A 24,117-nucleotide genomic window follows, 5' to 3' on the forward strand; every position below is an offset into this window, starting at 1 on the left:
GTGAGAGAGAGAGCAAACAGGAAAATGTGTAACGTTTTGGTACCCAAGGCTACACCAAACCTGATCTAGCCTCTCAAAGGCCATTGTCTGAAGGAGGTTCCCTATTACCTCTGCTATTTGTCTAAATAAGAGAGTTCCAAACCCAGTACAAAAAATACACAATAAGAACAGATATCAAGTATAAAAATTAGAATTATAACCAGTATAAACAATATTAAGCAAAATCACATGCTAAATGTTTTAATAATTGTTCTATCCTAAGGATTCTAAGTCTTATATTAGAAATGACTTGACTAAGTCTGAAGAGGAAAGTAACAATGACTGTCTAGTCATCAACCCTATCAAACACCTGAGAAGGGAGATAATATTACTTGAGTAGGCAGGAAGTGCAATCAAGCAGCTTCCAAAATGTGCAGTCATGACAAAGACAATTGGCTACCTGGGCAAGCATCTCATTTGCAACTTTGGAGCAACCAACTTTGAACTAGGCCTAGAGTAACTGACAGACCATTTCTAGAGGCAGGAAAAAAATTAAAAGTGTGTTACCGTTTCTTGGCATGGTTTGGCAGTCTTTTTTCTTGTATCCTGCTTCTCCAATCCAGACACTATACAATTGTCAGTGATGAAGACATGGGCAGTTCCTTGCTCAAAGGTCAGTTTTGTCAAAAAGAAAACAAGCTCCAAGTGGAGTGTCTTCAGTGTTAAACATTCTCTTGGGAATAGATTGGTACTGCTAAGAGCAATTGTGTCTCGCATTAACAGAACCCTAAGTTTTTTAAATTCCATATTCTATAGTTCTTTGAAGTGATTCAAGATTACCTATCTATGTGGAATACAATCTATATTTACCTATAGAACCTAACTAGTCTAAGTATAACAAACATGAATGACTATTGACTTGTGGTACTTAATACCTGTATAACTTAGACCAAGACATCATAATAGAAAATTAAACAATCTTTATACAACTCTTCATCAAAGGATGAAAATGGTCTCAAAGTGTGAGCAATGTAACTATCTTGAACAGAGGTAGAAATGTAAAATGCAATATGATATATATATATATATATACATATATCAATATGATATATGTATATATATATATCTTAGGAGCATATTCAGTATAACATATAATTGAATTTGTATCAATATACAAGAATCTATAGCAATGCAAATTGTCTATAAATAATAGCCCAAAAGTTTTCACTCTAGTACCCACACTAATCTACCTATTATCCCATTGAATTTTTTTTTAGTGATATCCCTGAGCCTACAAAATTTCCACCCCAACCTCCAACCCTATACCAGGTATAATCAACCCCTAATTGATGTCCTTAATCCTGAGAGAAACCTTTGTTAAGAGAAGGGCCATCGTCTTCTAGAATTACTTCCAGCTGTCATGGGGGTGATGTTCTTCCTATGGGATCCTTGCTCTACATACTTGCCAGCATGAGCTGTCACTTTTGTTATTGATCTTGGCCATCCTGACAGGTGTAAAATGGAATCTCAATGTAGTTTTATTTGCATTCCCTGATGGTTAAGAAAAATGAACAATTTTTTAAGTGTTTCTCAGCCATTTGAGAGTCCTCTACTGAGAATTCTGTTTAGATATGTGATATGTACCCCACTTTTAAATTATGTTATATATATATATATACATATACACACACACACATATATATATATACATATATTCTTGAGTTCTATATATATTGAATATTGTTCTCTTATCATTTGTGCAGGTGGTAAAAATAATTTCTAATTGCTTAGGTTTCCACTTTGTCTGATTGGTGATGTCTTTTGCCCTACAGAAGCTTTTCAGTTTCCTGACGTCCTGTTTTTATCGTAGAGCCTAAGTTATTTGTTTTTCATAGAATAAAAATTCTTCCATATGCCAATGCATTCAAGATTCAAGGCTATTTTCCATTGTCTCTTTTCTACCAGGTTCAGTGTACTTTGCTTTGTGTTGAGGTCTTTGATCCATTTGGACTTGAGTTTTATGCAGGGTGATATTTTTTCCCAGTGTGTATTTCTGACTTCTTTTTCAAAAATCTGAAGTCCACATGTTCTTGGTTTTAATTCTTGGTCCAAAATTAGATTTCATAAATTAACATGTTTGTTTTTGTGCCAATATCATTGTAGATTTTATTACTGTAGTTCTGTAGTCCAATTTGAAATCATGTGATACTTCCAGGATTCCTTTAATTCTTCAGGATTGTTTTAGCTGTCCCGTTTTTCCCTATGTGAAGTTCAGAATTTGCCTTTCAAGGCATGTAAAGAATTCTTTTGGAATTTTGATGGGTATTGCTTTGGTTCTTTAGATCGCTTTGAGCAGGATGAACATTTTTATTATGTTAATCCTACCAATCCATGAGTACAGGAGATCTTTCTATCTTCTGATAAGTTCTTCAATTATTTCGTCAAAGGCTTGACATGTTAACCATGCAAGTTTTATTCTTGCGTGCTTAGAGTTACCTCAAGATAAACTGTGGTTCTTTAGCTTGGAGTTTTTTGTTTGTTTGTTTGTTTGTTTTTGACTTCTAATAATAAGAGTGGGGCTGCCTATGACTCTTTTGATGGCTGCTTGAACCTATTTCCTCCCACTGGGACACCTACTTCAGTGTTCATATGAAGGTATATGTCTGGTCTTATTGGATCTTATTATATTGAGTTCAGTTGATACCACTGGGAAGTTGCTCTTTTCTGAAGAGAATCAGTGGAGGAGGAGTGGATCCAGGGGAGACAGGCAGTGTGGGAGATTTGTTTTTAAGATCGCAGAAGAGGAGGGAGGAGAGAGAGGGGAGACTGTAGTGGGGATGTATTGTTTGGAAGAAAAATTAACAAACAAACAAACAGACAGACAGACACACAAACAAACAAAATCTTTTATCCCCAAGGCTCTCCATTTCAGGATTCTGAGTTACCACAGAGGTAGAAGCTTAAACAGACAATTGCAAGGTAATTCAGAGTTAGATATAAGGAGGCTGATATCGGAAACTTTTAATCAAACACTAACATTTGCAAGGTGACTCATGATTAAATGTGAGAGGGTTATACTCGAACACATTTGAGCTTATTCTTGTATTGACTGGCTGCCCCTTGTTATAAGTCAAAGTCACTACTGCTAACATCAAACTACTCTAAAGACAAACGCATTCCCCAAGGAGGATTCCTACATTTGGCATTTTAGTTTTAAGTTCATTGAATTTAATCTTGGCAGTAGATGCCAAGAACTGGTTGGCCTAAAATTTCTATATTGAGACTTAGAGAGGTTTTTTTATTTTTATGTCCTCTAAAAATATTTTATCTCTGTCATTAGGGTATAAAATACGATCTATTTGCTAGAATACAAGATACTGTTCAGAAATGGTGTTTACAACCTGAATTTATAACAGTCGGTTAGTTTTTCCTACTACAGACTTTATGGTGAATTTATCCTGAACCTTCTTCCATTTTGCCCTATAAATTTTGATGATATTTTATTTGGTAAAGAGAGATTTATAGTACTTATATCCTTTTCAGTTTTTAATCTTTATCATTTCAAATGCTAACATCTCAATTTTTATCAACCTAAGTGTCATATTTCTATCTAGACTCGATATTGTTTGGGTTAATAATTTTCTTCCACTTTTATTAAATGCTTTGGTGTACACTTGAATGTAGCTTAATATTTACTAACCTTTGTGTTGTAATATATGTTCAGTTTACCTTTGGAATTCTTTTGGAATATGACTATTAAGGTTTTATTTCTGTGTGTTATACATTCAGCTAACATAACTTTTTTTGATTCATCAACTTTAAAAATAGAGGTCTGATCTCCAAAATACACAAAGAACTCAAGAAATTGGTCATCAAAAGAACAAATAATCCAATAAAAAATGGAGTAGAGACCTAAACAGAGAATTCTCAACAGAGGAGTCTAAAGTGTCTGAAAGACACTGATACTGAAGGAAATGTTCAGCATCCTTAGTCATCAGAGAAATGCAAATCAAAACAACTTTGAGATTCTATCTTATACCTGTAAGAATGGCCAAGATCAAAAACACCGATGACAATTTATGCTGGAGAGGTTGTGGGGTAAAGAGAACACTTCTGGATTGCTGGTGGGAGTGCATGCTGGTCCAACCCCTTTAGATGCCAGTGTGGCGATTTCTTAGAAAATTTGGAAACAACCTTCTTCAAGACCCAGTAATACCACTTTGGGGTATTGTAAGTCCCTGTCTCTGTCCTCGGTTTTTGGAGGCCCGACCGCTCCCTAGAGGAGGTTAAGACTGCCTACCAAACTCTTGACCACTTCCCCAGTCTTCCCCCACCCCCTGTGGTGTTGTCCCCATTCTCCCCCAACTCCCCAGCCCCCTTGGGTTTAGGCTTTCAGGTTCTCCCTTGGGGCAATCTGAGAGTGCAGGAATCCCATTAAACCTGGATATTTTTAATTTGGCTTGTTGTGATTTGGCTTGATTAGCATGTTTTATTTTATTTTGTTTTGTTTTGTTTTTTGATACAGGGTTTCTCTGTAGCTTTGGAGCCTGTCCTGGAGTTAGCTCTTGTAGACCAGTCTGGCCTCGAACTGGAATTTTTGCATAGGCAGAGAGCTTGCATTAGGAAAATTCCTAACAGGTATATATCCAAAGGATGCTCAATCATGCCATAAAGACATGTGCTCAACTATGTTTATAGCAGCATGGTTTGTCATAGCCAGAAACTGTAAGCAACTTAAATTCCCTTCGACTGAAAAATTGATTAGGAAAATGTGGTATATTTACATGATGGAATACTACACAGCACAAAAAAATTAATGACATCTTGAATTTTGCAGGCAAATGGAAGGAGCTAAAAAACATTATTTTGAGTGTGGTAACCCAAATACAACAAGACAATTACTACTTATGGACTCACTCATAAGTGGTTTTTAAACATAAAACAAAGAAAACCAACCCACAAATCACAATCCCAGAGAACCTAGACAAAAATGATGACTCTATGAGAGACATACATATATCTAATTATCATGGGAAGTAGGAAAAGGCAAGATCTGAATAAATTGGGAGTATTGGGACCTTGGGAGAGGACTGAAGGGGAGGGGAGAGGTAAGGAGTGGAGAGGTAGGGAGGGGAGCAGAGAAATATGCAGAGCTCAATAAAAATTAAAAATAAATGATTATAATAAAAGATTCCAGGTATTCTGAATTTCCTAGCATTGGTCTAAATGTTCTATTTCCCAATAAATCTTCCTAAACTATACTTAAGATCAAATGGAAAAATAGTCATTCATATGTAATTATTCCATGCTACTATAATTATAAACCTTCATTGAACATACAAGGCAAGTTGCCATGTATGACAGGCAAAGACATCAGAGAATAGTTTATGAGGTTTCTAGAGGTGAAAATAAGGATGTCACCAATGTTGTTTCCCTACAGAAAAAGAAAAGAATACATTTCCATGAGTGTCAACATTGGATGCAGGTCTGAAATAAGAGCTAATATATCATATCATGTCTATTGATGAGTAGTAAGGAAAAACAAGAGAAATTTGTGGAATCAGAAGTGGAAGTCCCAGAAAAATGTCATTTAAAGGAAAAAAAATGGTAGAGAAAACTGTTCCCTATTGGCATAGTATTGGAATATAAACATAGCTGAAAGACCACAAATAAACAAAAATAAAAAAGCAGAATGTGTCAGAAGAAAAGTACGGTGCTGTGGGTAAATATTGAAAGGTTTTAACAATAAAGAGTTTATTCTTAAAATGAAAAATTAAACATTCTAAATACATTTTTATAGGTTCTTACATTGTTACCATTATATATGTTAAACCTCAAGTAATTGTTACTAATATGGTTGCTATAAGAAAAAATGTAAATAAGAATAAAAACGCTTCAGCAGAAAATATACTAGCATGTGTTCACATGTGTGTATAAAATAATAGCTCATAAACAAAATTATAATAAAAGAATGAAATTTAAATATGAAGACAAAGGCAAATCAAACCAAATAAATTATAGGGCAGCCTCTAAGTCTAAAGAGTAAATTCATTTGAAAAAATAAGCATGGACTGAATGTTTAAATGTGCTCAATAAAAACCAGTGAAGAATACAAAGAACTGAAAAGAAATGTGCAGTAAAAAGAGCATTAAAAGAAGAAAGAGGGGGCTGGAGAGGTGGCTCAGCAGTTAAGAGCATTTACCTGCTCTTCCAAAGGTCCTGAGTTCAATTCCCAACAACCACATGGTGGCTCACAACCATCTGTAATGAGGACTAGTGCCCTCTTCTGGCCTGCAGGAATATACACAGACAGAATATTGTATACATAATAAATAAATAAATAAATAAATAAATAAATAAATAAATAAATAAAATACTACTTCCCACTTTGAACCAGATAGAAGAGAAAGTGGGAAGTAGTCTACAAGACATAGGCACAGGAGACCACTTCCTAGGTTGAACCTCAGTAGCACAGACAATAAGAGAATCAATGAATAAATGGGACCTCCTGAAACTGAGAAGCTTCTGTAAAGCAAAGGACACCGTCAGTAAGACAAAAAGGCTACCTTCTGACTGGGAGAAGATCTTCACCAACCCCTCATCAGATAAAGGCCTGATCTCCAAAATATACAAAGAACTCAAGAAACTAGACACTAAAACTCTAATTAACCCAATTAAAAAATGGGGTGCTGATCTGAACAGAGAATTCTCAGCAGAAGATTTTTGAATGGCCAAAAGACACTTAAGGTCATGCTCAACCTCCTTAGCGATCAGGGAAATGCAAATAAAAACAACTATGAGATACCATTTTACACTGGTCAGATTAGCTAAAGTCAAAAACACCAATGATAGCCTATGCTGGAGAGGATGTGGAGAGAGGGGAACTCTCATCCATTGTTGGTGGGAATGCAAACTTGTGCAGCCACTGTGGAAATCAGTGTGGCGGTTTCTCAGGAAACTGGGAGTCAACCTCCCTCAAGACCCAGCAATTCCACTTTTGGAAATATACCCAAGAGATGCCCTATCATACCACAAAAGCATTTATTCAACTATGTTCATAGCAGCACTATTTGTAATAGCCAGAACCTGGAAACAACCTAGGTGCCCCTCAATAGAAGAATGGTTAAAGAAGGTGTGGAACATATATACATTAGGGTTTTACTCAGGGGTAAAAAACAATGACATCTTGAATTTTGCATGCAAATGGATGGACATAGAAAACGCTTTACTGAGTGAGGTAAGCCAGACCCAAAAAGAGGAATATGGTATGTATTCACTCATAAGTGGATTCTAGCCATAATTAAAGGTCTTTGAGCCTATTATTTGTGATCCTAGAGAAGCTGAGTAAGAAGGTGTACCTAAAGAAAATCATGTAGTTAACCTCCTGGAGATTGGAAATAGACAAGAGGGCCAGAACCTTCATCTGGCGATGGATGGAGATAGAGACAGAGACCCACATTGGAACACTGGACTTAACTCCCTAGGTCCAAACGAGAAGCAGAAGGAAAGAGAACGAGAGCTAAGAAGGCAAGACCAGAGCGAACCTTCATCGGACGATGGATGGCGATACAGATGGAGACCCACATTGGAGCACCGAACTGAGCCCCTCCAAGGTCCAAATGAGGAGCAGAAGGAGGAAGAACATGAAAAAGGAAATCAGGACCGCGAGGGGTGCGATCACCCACTGATACAAGGGGACTGATCTAAGGAGAGTTCACCAAGGCCAGTTGGACTGGGACTGAATGAGCACCGGTGATCCAACCAGATTCTCTGAATGTGGCTGGCCCAGAGCCTTTCTGAAAAGCCATTGACAATGACACTGGGGCTTGTTTCCTCTGCATATACTGGATTTTTGGGATCCAATATGTTTGGATGCTCACCTTCCTGGACCTGGAGGGAGGGGGGAGGAACTTGAACTTCCCACAGGGCAGGAAACCCTGACTGCTCTTAGGGATGGAGAGGGAGGAGGAGAGGGAGTAGGGGGAGAGGGAGGGTGTTGGGAGGAGGGGCGGAAATGGAAACTTTGATAATTTAATAAATTTTGGAAAAAAAAAGAAGAAAGAAAGTTTCCAATATAGAATCAAAACAAAAAGATGCAGCACAAATATAGTAAAATATCCTAAAATTTTAAAAAAAATGAAAGCAAAATCTTTGAAACTAGTTTTCAATATGGAAACAAACTTGGAGAAACAAAGGAAGTATGAAACCTTACTCCAAAAGAGCTAGTTCTTCAAATACACTGACCTCTCTAGTCATGGTGGTGTACATCAACAGTAAATAGTAAATTCTGACTGGAAAGTAGAAAACACCTGCTCTGTCTTGCAATTTTTTTATTTGTTTGTCCATATAAACTATTTGATCAAATTTTTCTTCTCCTCCAACTCTTCCCATATCAATTTGCCTCCCTATCTATGCAACTTTACATTCTCTCTCCCTCCCTGCCTTCCATCCACTCTCTCTTAAAAAATAAACCCACAAAACCACAAATGTGAAAATCTAAAAAAGCAAGCAAAAGATCAATTAGACAAAAAAAAGCCAAAAGAACACAAAAAGTCTAAACTGAACACGCATGAAGATAGATACACACAGCCATAAAAAAAAAAGGAAGAAAGAAAGAAAAGAAAAAATAAAAAAACCACCATCAATGAGGTTTGCTTAGTACTGGTCAGCTATTCTTAGGAATGAGGCCTCACCCTGTGTGTCATTCATATACTATTCTACCCTCTTGACTGGGGTAGAACCTGGTACCCTCCAGTGCAGGGATCACGTCTGATTGGAACCTGTACATGTCTTGTGCGTGTTGCCACAGTCTCGGTGATTTCATATGTGCATCAGTCCTCTTGTATCTAGAAGACACTGCTTCCTTGTGGTCATCCATGAACTCTGTCTCTTCCAATCTTTCTATTTCTTTTTCATAGGTTCTTGACATTTGAGGGGATTGGGTTGATAAAGATATCCCACTTTGTGCCTAGTCTTCCAAAGTCTGCCACTCTCTGACAATTTTCTAGTTGTTGGCCTCTGATAATTTGCATCTACTGCAAAAAGTAGCTTCTCTACGTATAAATTGAATAAAGGATTGATCTATAGGTAAATCAATATATCACTAGATGTCATTTTATTCATATTTTATTTTGGTAGTATTATGTTTTCCCAGGTCCATACCCTATTATGTCATGCTGTATTTCCTTCCTGAGACATTGATTCTCCTAGTTTGGAAGCATTTTCCACTAGATTGAAATTTACTTAGAATCTTTTAGTTTCAGGTCTTCAAGCTTAAGAAAAACTGTATATAATTGTTTCTTTGGACATTTGACTTGCAAATGGTAGATTATGGGATTCTTCAACCATCATAGTCATATTGAGTCAGTTTCTCTTACTAACTCTCTTTCTAGATATTTATATATACTATATTGACTCTGTTTTAAAGAATACTAATGTACTTCTCTTTAAGTTAAGCTCATTGGAGTATTCAAGAAGCAAGTATGTCCCAAATAATGAACTTTCATTTAAAGAGGATCAAAAGAAAACCAGTGAAGGACAAGAAAGGTGATTTTAGTATGGCAAAAATAAACATCAGAAAGAGCCAAAAATTGGTCAGCCAATTCCGTGAAATATACATTTATAATAATGAGAAAGAAAAAACTCTTTCTTGTATCTTATTTTTCATTTTTTTATTGGTAAAGAAAAAGTTAACATTTAAATGGGAAAGTTAGCACTTGCTGTTGGTAAGAATGTATTCAATAGAAAGTAACAGAAAAATTGTTAGAGTGTAAGCTCATTACTTTTCATATTCTCTACTATCTTCTTTAAACTATGAAAGACTAAAGGACATGGCAGTTAAAATACAGAATTGTCATCATTAAAATTAGAAACAGAACAGAAAAAATGGACAAATGCATTTGCAAGTTTGAGATCATATACATATATTTACATATATGTTGATATATGTTTGTATGTACACACACATATACATATATATATATATGCTAATATATTAGCTTTTCTGCATGCCAAGATCTTGATTCAGGGGTTGAATGATTTTCCAGCGTCTATTAACAAAATAGATGTATTGGATTACCTCTAAAGCAGGGCTGGTGGAGATGACAAACTAATACAAACTCATTAAATACGTCACACCAGACTAGTTCAATTGTCTTTTATGACATGGATATGATAGTGTAAGTTCAGAGAAGTGCTGCAGACTGAAAGAAAATCATTTTCAATAAGCTGTTTGACAGAGCTTCACATGATACCCTGCTGCGTAGAATGGAGAAATATACACAGCATGGCAAATTGGGTAAATGAAGAAGACCAAAGAACAATCAACAGGACTCAAGTTCAAGACATTTTGACATGTTCCACGAGTTTTCACTGGCTCTCTCCATTGTCATATTGTTATGAATTGGATGCAAACTCTAATAGGATCCTTAGTATATTTGTGCAGACAAAAAGCTGAAAATAGAAACCGATATTGTGGACAATGAGCTCTCCAGCTCTCTATTCTAAAAGATATTTGTAGGCTCAAAAAATGGACCAAATATAAAATACAAAATAATGGAGCATGATGGGTAGACAAAAGTTCGTAAAATTGAAGGAGGAAGAGGAAGATAAAGTGCAAATGACAGATTTGCTAACCTGCTCATAAGAGAATAGAAATTCTAATTAGGAGAGAAATTATAAAGAATGAATACTATAATCTAAATATGTTAATTTATGCCAATCATTGAAAAAGAACTGGACTCAAAGTTGGCTACTCAAATTCAGGATTTGCACTATTTCTCTAAACCTTCAGCTTTAATTGATGCATATTCTAAATTCTTTTTTTTTTTAAATGATCATGGATTGTAATCAGTGGTACAAGACAGAGAAAGCCTTACAGCTTCTGCCTTGGTCCCTGGAAAGTTCACTCTGGATGAATCATGCTGTCGTGTAGGCCAGAATTTTACCATGCAATCGGGTGTTCAGATTCACCGCACTGACAGGAATGACCCTGACCAGACAAGGCATAAGAGACGGAAGCTGAGAAGACTCTTAGTGATACCAGCCTGACTTGCAATCTGATTGTGACCACCTGTAAGATCTTTAGAAATAACGGTCCAGCTGAGTCTGTCCATCCCCAGACACATGAGAAGCAATAATACATTTTATTAGACACTCATGTTTATAGCAGCTTACTACAATGCATCGATAATTGGAATGAGGGAAAATTGAATTTAGTTTCTGTGTGCATGGATATAACTATGATCTGTGTATGGTGGGAATGGCTGGGAAGGGAGCTATTTCCCTTTCCTCTTATTTCAGGTGACAAAACATAGAGAATGTGTTGCTGCATTCAGACATCTGTGCTGGATTTACCAAGTTTACTTAAAAATTTTCCCAGAAGAGAAGAAAATGATAATTATGGTAAATATTTGTAAAAGAAATGCCAACCAACACAGAACACGTAGTTTGGAAAAAGAATAAGTACAGACCAGACACAGTATAACTCATTTATGCGTATTGACTAAATGCCTCTCCTATTTATCATTGAGCCAACTCATTATTAAGTTAAGAAAAATCAGATAGACATATTTTTCTATTTTATAATTCCAGTTTCTGTTGTGGTTACACTTGGCAATGAGAAATATTCCTTAGAGAATTCTTACCCAAATAGTGTTTTCATCCAAACAACACTCAGCAATAACTGGACTCTTACTACAATTTTCACTGGTGCTACAAAAGGAAAATATCCCTTTCAGAACATAGTTCGCTTCCGTGACTGATGAATGAAGTGCGTTCCAGTACAGGAAGCTAAGGTCGGCTAAATCGTTTGTGTCTCACGTAGAGTTCAGGAAGAGCTGTCACTCTGCATTGACCCTGTCAGGAAAGTAGTGTGACCTTGAAGATAGACTAAGTCATTAGGCTGAAATTCACAGTGCTGGTTAAAATTAAAGGGCAAATTTTGTCATAGTTAATGGAGAGGTATATTTAAAAAAAAAACAGGAGAAGAAAACTATTGAAAAATGAAGGAGGTAAAATTAAGTGTTTTGATCATGTTCTTTGTAATTTTGTGCATAACGTAAATAACCATCAAATATTTTATATTTTGGTAGCCATTTTTATTCTGAAATAATCACATTTATTGTTTAATGCCTTACCAATTACCTGTGTAATTAAACAAATGAGAATTAAATGTCTGCTTCCCAGGCATTAATATAGGGTTTGAATACTCCAGTGAAAACCCGTACAACTAAGTGGTGTCTTTCCCTATGAATACTGTGTCTCAGAATTTGACTTCTGACTCTGGTTCTCTCACTCTCCTTTTCTGTCTGTGTTTATGGCTTTTCACTGTGTGAAGAATCAGCCCGGACAGCTATGTGTATGCCAACATTCCAATTATTTTTAGATCTATTTTTTTATATTTGAGAATTCCATATGTGAATATAAATGATTATAACCAAATCCTATTTTCATCTTTCTAACTTTCTTCAGATTCTCCAGAACTTGGTCCATTCCCAGATTCAAAGCATTTTATTTTATTTTTCCATAACACCTAAGTTCAATTAGGATTTCCCATATAGGTTTTCTAAGTATGGGAACTCCCAATGAAGCATGAAAAAAAAATAACTTCCCAGGTATTATAATAATGGACCAACACATTTCATTTTATTATAAACAACTCAGTTTGTGGTAATATTTATAGCAGCATACGAAGATTAATGCACTAAATTCTTAATATGTGCTTTTTAAAGTTTATTATATTATATTACTCATTCTATATAGTATCTGAGACATTGTTTATGACACAGAAGCCAAGAAGAGAAAATCTTATTTTAGCCTCATAAAATATCATAGAGGTAAGAGAAAGAATACAAGGGATGGAAGATAACGGTGAGGGCTGCATAATACTGTCTTCTTGGTATAACTCAGCTGCTCTAATCATTAACTCATGTAGCTCCGGTCGTCTGCAATGAGCTAGTACAAGAATAGCATCTGTCAGTAGCCACTTATTAATGTGGCTGGAGCTCATGGGGTTCTACATTCGCTGCAGAACGCCCAGTCACCGAAGGATTTCAGGGGAGGAAGAGCCAGTATCATCATATGTGCACACAATGGTGAGCCCACCAGGCCCCATTAGAAAGTCTCATACCATGGTCACACAGACAGACATAGTAAAACTCAGAAGGTCATAAGAAAGTGAAAATTCATAAAAGAGAAAAGGATCTGCAGGGAAGAGGTAAGGGAAAGGGGTGGAGGAGAGTGTGGGAGTCGAGAATAATCAGAATGCCTTGCGTATGTGTAGGAAACAGACGAAGAACAAATTTAATTAATAAAAATATGTGACTCTTATTTCATAATGTAAACGCTGTGAGAGGATTGAGTAAAGTACAGTTGTATATGTATAGGAGACTGTCCTGATGAAATGTATTAATTTATAGCCTAACTAAAATTAATAAAAATGCTGATGAGAAAGAGAAAGCAAAACTTTTCTCTTATTACTTAGTTAATTTAGTGAGTAGTCGGTTTGCATCTGTGTGTTATGATATGCAGTATAACTCGCTTATGGATTAGGGAGGGATGAATCTTTCCACTTGACCCTTCTCCATTTACATTTAGTGTTGTCTTGTGTATATGAGAAAACTATGAAGACAAGGCAAACAGGTTTATTCTTTTAGAAGTCCAGAAATAATTCACTGACATTAGTTTTAATGAGTAACAGCAAAATCTTCTTAACCAGTTCTAGTAATGATGACATCATCCAGTTTTGGAGTAAAATCTTTAAGAAGAGAATCCTTTCACTGATGTGGTGTCTGAGAAACTGAAAACTTATAGAACTGAAAAAGCTATGTTGAAAGGTAAAATTTTCATTGCAGTAATAAAAGTGGAAACTTGGGAGGAATTATAGTTACAACCCTATTCTGGCAAAAAAAAAAAACAAAGCAAAGAAAGAAACAAAACAAAACTGTGAAAACGAAAATAATACTCCAAACCTTTCATACAGAAATGTATTTGAAAATGGTTGAATGTTCACATATTCTATAGTTATATTCAGGAATTTTGCAACATTCTGCCAATTAAAATAAAACATCTGCTTCAGTGTAAGCATATAAAAAGCTTACCAGTTAGTATCTCCCTCTTTACATCAAGACAATAGCTGAACAAACTAAAAATCCACTTTTTGAAGCTCATCAGAGAATTGAGATCACAGCACAAACTCTCATTGAACTCTGGAGAAACTGGTGCCTTAGTCCTCTTGCTATAAAAAAAAATACAATAAACAGGGTCTAAAAGCAAAAGTGATTAATTTGTCACAGTGCTGGCATCTGGTAGGTTTGGGATTAAGACACTTGAGGATTTGGTGTCAGATAGACATAAGTTTGCTGACTCACCGCACCACCTTTTCACTTGTCCTGTTGAAGTAACTTCGGTAAGATCATCTTGTCCTTATTCTATTTACTATCTGCTTAGATCCTTCTCAGGTCATGTCCCAACTCGCAACTGTCTCATCTGCCTTGATATCACATTGGGAATTATCTGTGACCCTGGCTGTGGTTCAGATGTGGCAACCAGAATAGTAAGTATCTCCACAAGCTAAGCATAAAGTAAAATAACAAATAAATTTATAAATCAAAGGTAATGGTCATGTTGTGTCTGAACAAAGCACTGTGTTCTCCTGCAACAGATGTTGCAAGGTTATTCTGACCCTCTTCTAAGATTGATGTCCTTGTGTTCTTTTGCTTAAAAGCACTGTACACATGAGCCCCAGTAACAATAATCTCTCTTACGCACTAGCCTACTCTTGGTCACTGACCAAAGATAAAGGACGATTACACTCTTAAAGGATAGTTACACTCTTTATAGGCTTGATATAAGTTGGTCCATAATTTTCTTGTGGGGATTATTTCATTTATATAGCAGCAGAGAGTAAGGCACTGTCCAGAACTACTTTTGTAAGAATAAAATTCCCACTGAAGAGAGTCCCACGGTTATGACCTAGTCACTTCCAAATGACTCAACCTTCAAATATCAGCACGCTATGTTATAGGTTTTGTTGATACTCATGGGAGTCCTGCCCTTTCCTAAACAGAAATAGAGGAGGAATGCACTGCAGAGTGGGGACAGAAGGGGTGTCAATAGAGAAACTGATAGAAGAGAAAAGGGAAAATGTGGTTGGGATGTAAAATAAGTCAATAAATATCTTTATTAAAGAAAGAGAGATGATATTTTAGGGGGTTATTGAGTCCATAGTAACTACTGAATAAAAGAATGAAAGTCATGATCTTGTAACCTACAAGAGATGTTGATGAAGATAAAAGATAAAAGATGTTGCATGTATTTTAAGAACTCTCCAGGACTAACTACAGTCTGAGGGAATCTTGCACTTTCATAGCAAGGAAACAAAGAAAATACATTCAAGACTTTGCTGGAAAGATCAAAGAATATCAGTGATATAATCAAAAAAAAAGTGAACAGTGAGCTTTTATAAAAGGCAAAGAATTTTTATCACCATTTGTTTCACCTGCCAAGGAACAAAGCCACCACAACAAACACGAAGTATATGATTGACTCCTCAGGGGTAGAAATGATTGAAGGAAGTGTGTGTCAATTTGAACATATGCCAATAATAATTTCTAAAACACTGAGAGACTAAATATAAAGTAAACAGAATATATCATATGCTACTGTGTAATTCAGTAATTTGTACCATATATACAATTATACAACAGAGATTTTAGAAGTAAATGTAAGAAAAACATAGCAAAGAAGTATTAGAAATAATAATGGAAGAAAACTTGCAAGTTTGTGCCATAACACGAAGCAAGATGAATTTTGTGTGATGAATACCCGATACCAGGTGTTAAATTTTACACCTGAGCAAATGATATGAAAACAAAAAATAATAAATAAATACAAAAAGGCTAAGATGAAAATGAGACAGGATGATAATTTTTGTCTGAAGCCATAGAAAAGGAGAATTTTGCGAGGAAATTTTGAAGAGCCAAAAAAAACGTAAAATACACCTAAACCATTAACCTTGAACTTCAGCCAAAACTAACCTTTAAAGGTGAAACAGATTAGATTTTTCCAGAAAATAAAAGTCAAGTGAATTTATCATCAGTACATATACTGCAAGATTCAAAAGTTTTATATCTAGGAGCAAAGGAACATAGGCCAGAAATTCAGTTTTATATAGAGAAACGGAAAGTACTAAAGAATAAATAATTGGTGCTATATATTTTTACATTCTATTATTAATTTACTTTTAAAAATATCAGTGATCAAATTTTTTATTTGTAATAATGAACAAGTTTACTAAGTGACTAAGTTGAATTAATGAATTCAGTATTATATGGACAACAGTAATACAAGGTAATTTCACAATCCATGAAACAATATGAGGTATTTGTGATAAATTAGCTTCATATTTAATGAATATTAAAAAATAGATGACCCAACAGATTAACATGGATTATCATAAAATAAAAAAAGTCATTTTATACCTAATTAAAGTAGAGCAAGTAGAAAAAGAATATGGCTGGAGAGATTAAATAAGTCTAATAAAAAGAAAGTAGTTATAAACTTCACAAATATCCTATTTTATGTGATTTTTTTTGTATAAATCATGATCTGCGCAGTTGTTTTACACAGTATTAAGTTTGGTGTTTCTGTGAGTTGATTTTAACACGAGAGTTATATTTAATTTGGAAGATTGAGTAAAGCTGCCTGCCTTTTGTAGTATGGTGGGCCTCATAGAATCAGCTGAGGGCTTAATTGGAAGAAAAGTGGTGGCACTCTCATAAATAGAAGTCATTCTTTTCCGTCTTCCTACGAACTTGGGTGTTGTCCTTTTCCTATTCTTTCAGAGTAAGACTGATACCTTTGTCTGTTCTGGGATTTAATTCTGCAGAATTATATATACTGTTGGCTTTCCAAATTTTACCATGGTGTGAATTCCATCAGTATGTAACTCAGTCCGTATTTTGGAATTTTAAAGCTTAGATGTTTTCTTGTATAGGATATATGGCATTTTGGAATAACAAGGTAATGATAAGTAGCAAGAACTGCACTTGTCAGCAAAATATCACAAAACCAACAAAAGCATTGCATTGTGTTTTAATACAAATATTTTTGAAAATTATACTTTGTGTTTGCACATCATTATGTCCACAAAACACATATCTCTTTCTGTCCATGAAGTGAATGAAAGCTGAGTGTTGTTTTGGATGAAGTTCTCAAATATATACTAAGTTCTTAGCATAGTAAAGTAATTTGAAGTATGCTGTTATTCAGTCAGTTAAAAGTGATAAATATATATTGAGCTATTGGTAATATAATTTATAATAATTTTAGAAAATATAACTATTGCAAGATGAGGAATAAAAATAACTCCATTAGAAAATGAGGAAAGTCTATATAGTTATGTGAGTATATATATATGTTGTATCTGCTTCTGTGGCCACTATAACTATTGATGCATATTGATGATTATTTTAAATATGAACTGTTTGAAGACATAGAAGATATTTTAAAATATCTAAAGGTATTTTAGAGAAGTGAACTTGGAACAAGTGATTAAGAGGAACATTCAATAATGATTGAGGAGCAAATTCTTCAAGGAGAAATAGCATTTCTTCACACACATCTAAAGATATAAAATCATCTGCAAAGTGAAAACTGACAGGACTGAAAAGAAAGTCAGACAAACCCAGACTTAGTGTTGAAAGCTTAAGAACTTCTCTCTCAGCAATAGATCATGCAGGAAGAATATCATTGAGGATAGAGTTGGCATGAAAAGAGAGATCAATCAACTTAATTTAAATGACATGTATATGAAATATTCCTATCACAAAATGCATAGTCTTTCAGTCTCACATAGAATATTCACCAAGAAAGACCAAAATGAAGATTGTAAAACATAACTTAGCTAATTTAAAAGAATCGAGCCCAGGCAACCAACATCCACAGTGGAGTTAACATAAAAATCAACGGCTGGAACACCAGTGGGAAGACACAAGTACTTTCTGATTAAATAATGCAATGATACATAACATAACGGTCAGGGAGAACACTAAGGAAGAATTTCAATATTTTTTAGGACATGCTGTAGCAACTTAGTAGGAGATTGCTTGTCTCAGCATGTACAAAGTCCCGGTTCAAAGCCTGGGACCATAATTTAAAAATATTGCACCCATGAACTCATAGCAGTTTTGGTTACTTACCTGACCAAGACATGCAAAAGACCACAACAGAAATCTCAACACAGATGGTGGAGATGGGCTCTGAACCCCGACCTAAACTGAGAAACTATTGATTACTGTTGGGCAGCAAGAATAACTGTTACAGTGTGTTCTAACTGGTATGCTTCCTGCATTACAGCAACCTGACACCCATGCCGATATGGACAATACTAAATGAACTTAGTACTTATCAACAACAAAAAGAAAGAAGAAAGAAATAAGGAAATGGGGTTGTTTGGGAGGTTGGTTGTAGGATATTAGGGCACTGAAAGAGGGAAATAGGATTTGTAGCTACTTATATTTTATTGTATAAATGTATGTAAAATTTAAAAACAAAAACTAAATAGGAATGAATTGTAAGAAATTGTTCTGAAAGGTCACTGAAAATAAAACTACATTTTAAAAATTAAAAAAATGGAAATGAGATGAAACTTAATAAATTTTGTTAGTTGCACTAAGGGCTGCAATAAATATGTATTATTTGTTTATGTGTTAGAAAATAGCTAAAATCAATGTCTTAATCCTTCACCATTAAATACAACAAAATAAAAATAATTCAAGTCTAAATTCAACAGGAGAAAAGAACTAAAACTTAGGAATGCCAATCAAATTCAACACAGAAACAGAACAAAGAAGTAAATGACAGGAAATGATTCTCTAGGATGGAGCTGATAAACTTCAAAAAAAAAAAAGATAACCAAGAAAAAAGACACAAAGTAAGAATTCATAATTGAAAGAAAGGCTATGTGACCACATTAAGAGATGTATATTAAAAAGACAAAGGTGTTTTAAATACCTCTATATTCTAAAATTCAATAATGTGTACCAAAGTGAACATTTTATTGAAAATCATAAGATGCTCACACTAACATAGGAAACAGGGACAACACATTGAAAGTATAGCTTGCTTATTCTTTGAAATTTTCAAAAAAAAAATTGATGAAAACTGTCCCATGTCCCTTCCACCTCCTCTCAGATCCCATCAGCATGCTCCCGTCCCAACTTCATGCCATCAGTGTTTAACCAACTAGTGCAATTAATATTGTTCCAATGCGTATGAGAGCAGGCTCTCCCCTGGAGTATGTGCAACCTACCAGGAGCAATAACAAGAAAACTGAATATCCCTGTCCTCATAGCCATCAATTGCCAAGAACTGCTCAGCTAAGGTTCTTGAGATCCTCCCTCAAGATAGGAACAGAAATGATAGCTGATGATGTTTTCAAAGGAAATTTCCAGGATGCCAGTATTCACAGATAAATGACTTATTCTCTGCTATCTCTTTCAAAAAATACGATCAGCAGCTCAACTTTCAAAATAACTATGTGATGCTGTGATGACCCTTATGTGAAAGTAAGGGTCTTTCTTACTTATTTTTCTTATGAAAAATAAAATAAGAAAATTAAAAGGAAAGGAATCTTCTAAGCTGTAGCTTTCTTTGATGATGACTGAGGGAAAAATCAAGAAACTATTATCAAATATATTTCAATGATGAAAAATGAATTCCAATCCAACAAAGTAGAATTAGTGTGAATATGTTAATTGACGTCATATTTGGTTAAGACTTAAAGTGCCTTGGAAAAAAATCTCAAAGAAGAAAATTTATGTGATTAGATCAATATAATAGCATTTTATAAAAATACAAAGTAAATGTTCATATAAAAATATCAACAAATAGAAATGGAGAAGCTGCTGAATTTGATAAAGAACAGATAAAAATTAACAGAGCTGACACAATGCTTGTTGCTGAAGTCTAGAAGTTTTCTTTATGAAATCTAAGACTGGAATTAAGACATTCAAGTCTCCTCTTAGTACCATTATTTAACTTCATATTGGAAATTTTTCATAGTTCAATATAATAAATAAATAAATAAATAAATAAATAAAGTTCATATATATCTTGAAAGACATTGGACCAGTTCTACTCACAGATGATTATCGAAGTAGAAAGTCAAAAGAGGTGAATGAGAAAATCTCCTAGTATTGATAATCAAATTAAATGGTTTTATAGACTATCAGAAGACATAAAAACATTTACTTTTGTATGTACTAGCAATATATATAGAATTAGAATATAAAATATAAAAATAAGCCATTTACCATAAACACTGAACAAATGAATTGAAACTTTAAAAAATTGCAAAGATATATAAAGATAATTTTTGGAAAACTAAAAATTCTGGACTAAGATTTCAACAATGACTCATAAGCCGACACCTCAAATTGGCATCACTGAATCTATGAACATGTAGAGATTTCTTCCTCAAATAATATCACCTAGAATCTTAGGATTATTTTACATAGAATACCAAGCTGAATCTTCAGTTAATATTAGAAATCAATTTAGGAAATCCAACAAAATAACAAGAACAAAAGGAACACAAACCTATTTTCAAACTAACTATTCAAGTAGAGTCATCAAGATAGCAAAGAGTGAGGAATAACAGGCATTTCGGTCACAGTAATACAATTCATAACCCATCAAAAGCTACCAAAACTATAATTAAGAATCTATGAGAGAGGCACTATCTTTTCAACAAATGACTATGGAATAATTTTATATACATACTGGGAGAAAATAAATATTACTTCTCTATATCTCTTCTTATCTATGTATATGTCTACATGTAATCTAGTACTATTTACCCACTATATGTATGTGTGGTACACACACACACATATATATATATAAATATACATATATATATATGTAGGAACATATTATTATATGTATATATAACATATATACTATATGTAGGTATAAAATATATTATTTTTATGAAAATATAAGATATGTAGGTGTATATACCTACATATCTTATATTTTCATAAAAATAATTTCAAAATGGATCACAGACCTTTAGGAAACAAACAAAAAAATGACTTTCAGAATGGTTTTAAAACTAATAAGTGATCTTGGAATTCACAATAGATTTTCTCCAAGAAGCACACAAGTCCATACTTATCAAGAGGAAGCCTTCAGACAAATCCCAGTGTGGAACATTCTACAGAACACCTTACCAACATTCTTCAAGGTTACCAAAAACAAAGAAAGCCCAAGAAAATATTGCAGTTGGAGGTTCTTAAGAAATATGCAAAATAAATGTAATGTGGCATTCTGGAATGCCTTAGGGAAATGCAGAAAAAAGGGCATGGAAACTGTTGACAGTGTTTTAACATAGTGATTCAAAATTGTCCATTATTTGCATAGAATAATAGATTCTACTAGATTATATCAGTACAGGACAGATGGGAAGGCCAACAAGAGTCCTCTCCAGTTCCTCTTTTAAATGTTTTTATTTCTAAACTATCTATACCTGTGTTAAAACAGATCAAGTTTTGGGGCTATCAAAATGTGAAAGCTTTAATTAATAAAATTCGAAAACATATTAATGAACCTCTATATTTGTAGCAGTGTTGGTGTGAATCAAACACAAAATAGTCAGTTCACACTCTATGCGATAACTCATTGCTAGTTATCATTAACCAAACTAAAAAAAGGAAGTAGATCCCTGCGTTATTATTAGACTAGAAAATGAAATTCAACATAATTCTAATGCTTTGGCTAATGAAGAATTTTGAGGAATGAATTGCCTTGAAAATAAATCTTGTAAATGACTTTTACATATATTTCTATGACATTGAAGATAAAATTGAAAGCAGTGGGCAGAAAAATCAAATCTGAATTTGTATAATTTTTAGAAGACTGCTTGATTTATAAGTTTATACTTTGTAGCTGACTGGTATTAGGTTTGATACAGATCATATATTTACTTTATGACAAATATCCTAAGTAATCATAAATAGACAATTAATTAAATAGTTTTCATGAAAAAAATTCTTAAAAATTATTGTTTTAAATCATGACAGTAGTCACTATCTTGTAAATAATTGCATATATGAAAATACTTTTAGATCATGTAATTAATGTGAATTTAATGATCACCTGCCTCACTTAAGCCCATGAGAACTTGAGAAAAGTGAAGAAAAGTGAATTCTTGAGATTCCCAAACGTGAAGAAAATGATGCTTTAAATTGTTTTGAAATCATAAAATATAAGTCAGTTTTATACAAATTTCGTTACAGTGGGTACAAATGGGTAAATATATGTCTTGAAGATCTTCTCTTATTTCAGGCATAAACTGATCATTGTACAAAACAATGGCTATAAATAGGTGGACACATTGTGATTCTAAATGGAAGCACTTATTGAGTATGAGGAGGCAGAGCTCATTATATTTTCCTTATGAATAAGTTTCATTTTTATAACTGCCTCTGGATGTTTAAACAGTTGGGAGGATTTATGATGAGATCACTAAAATTCTCAGTTCTAGCAGTGTTCACAGCAAGAGAGCTAGCCAGCATTATTGCTACATATGCTTACAAACTGCACAGTGCACATAAATCTCTATAAGCGAGATTCTGATCTAACAGTGATTCTAACAATCATTATCCTGAGCACTAGCAACACTTTCCCTTCTATTTTCATAGGAATCTTTCAAATTTGCTCTGATGTGTTTGGGGAAATACACACACACACACACACACACACACACACACACACACACACACACATGATCTTTAGTATTTTCTTTGCTTCTCCGTTAATTATTTGTCTAAGTAGATTAAGTGAAAAATTGAACTAAAAGATTTCTAACTTTTAAAAAATACATTCTTAAGGTCTGCAATTTTCAAATAGCCTTTTAAAAACAGATTTTCTTCTTTCACAAGATGCAAATTTTTGACCTTTGCTTGGGGAGAATCAAATGATGAAAAGTGAGCCTGCCAGGAACAGCAAGATTCAAAACTAACAGAAAACCTGTCATACTCTCCACTGATGGAAATAGGAAATATCACAAGTATTATTTTGCATTATTTGATTAATTTATGTTTTTTAACAGACTGGTATTAGGCCTAGAATATGCATTTTGTGCATTTACTTTATGGTGAATATCCCAAGCAATAATAAATAAACAATTAACAAAATAGTTTTCTTGGAAGAATTTCTTAATAATTATTATCTTAATATTTATAAGTGACCACTTGTAAATAATTGCATTATTTACACAATAATGGCATATAGCCAGAAAGTCATTAATATACCCATAAAAAATAAATCGTATAAAATGAGGCAATGGTATTTCAGATGAAAGATTCTAGTTTAATGGAGAATGTTGTTTATTAGTGTAAACTAAATGATTTGGAAAATATTAGAGACTTCAGAATATGATTGAAGGGAAAGTATATATTCTCTTAAAATGAATGATGGGAAAAAGGCTTTGAGAAAGGCACAAAACTGAAAGTTAGAAAATGTACACTGACATGTAAGTGATGGCAAAACTGTATTTAAAGGACATGAACTTTCTAACACTGCCACACTGAGAGAAAATGTTTTGCATATTATTTGTGATTTAAAAAACAGTGAAAAATAAAGGGACAAGGCATCCTACACACTTCTTGCCTAATGATCATCACATAAAAATAAGATCACAAATAAACCTCACTGGACATAGATCATGAGGAGACCAGCTCCAGTGGATGCATCTGTATCATAGCTCCCACTGTTATGACTCAGGGAATGGTATGGAAGAGAAAGTTGAAAGGTTCTAAGAGCCTTAATACCAGGAAGTCTGTGTGAAACTGTCAGTCCTAGAAATGAGTGCATAAACAGGCGTTCTGCAATGGCAAAATCAATCAACACATTAGCATGGGAGGAGGGCGTTTCAAAAGGCCCCACCCCTAGTCAAGAAACAACAGACCAATTGGCAGCTGGATTGAGCCTCTCCAACCTAGGTTTTGAGATGTAGAATATAGAGCTTGCTGATTGCTTAGACTGGCTAGCTGGGAAACCATCTGTTTTGGTCTCCCTAATGCTAATTAAAACTCATTCATCAAACTCCTTCAGTAGAGACTGCACTTCTAA

Source organism: Myodes glareolus, chromosome 15 (genome assembly GCF_982192425.1).
Source record: "Myodes glareolus chromosome 15, mMyoGla1.1, whole genome shotgun sequence".
Classification (NCBI taxonomy): Eukaryota; Metazoa; Chordata; class Mammalia; order Rodentia; family Cricetidae; genus Myodes; species Myodes glareolus.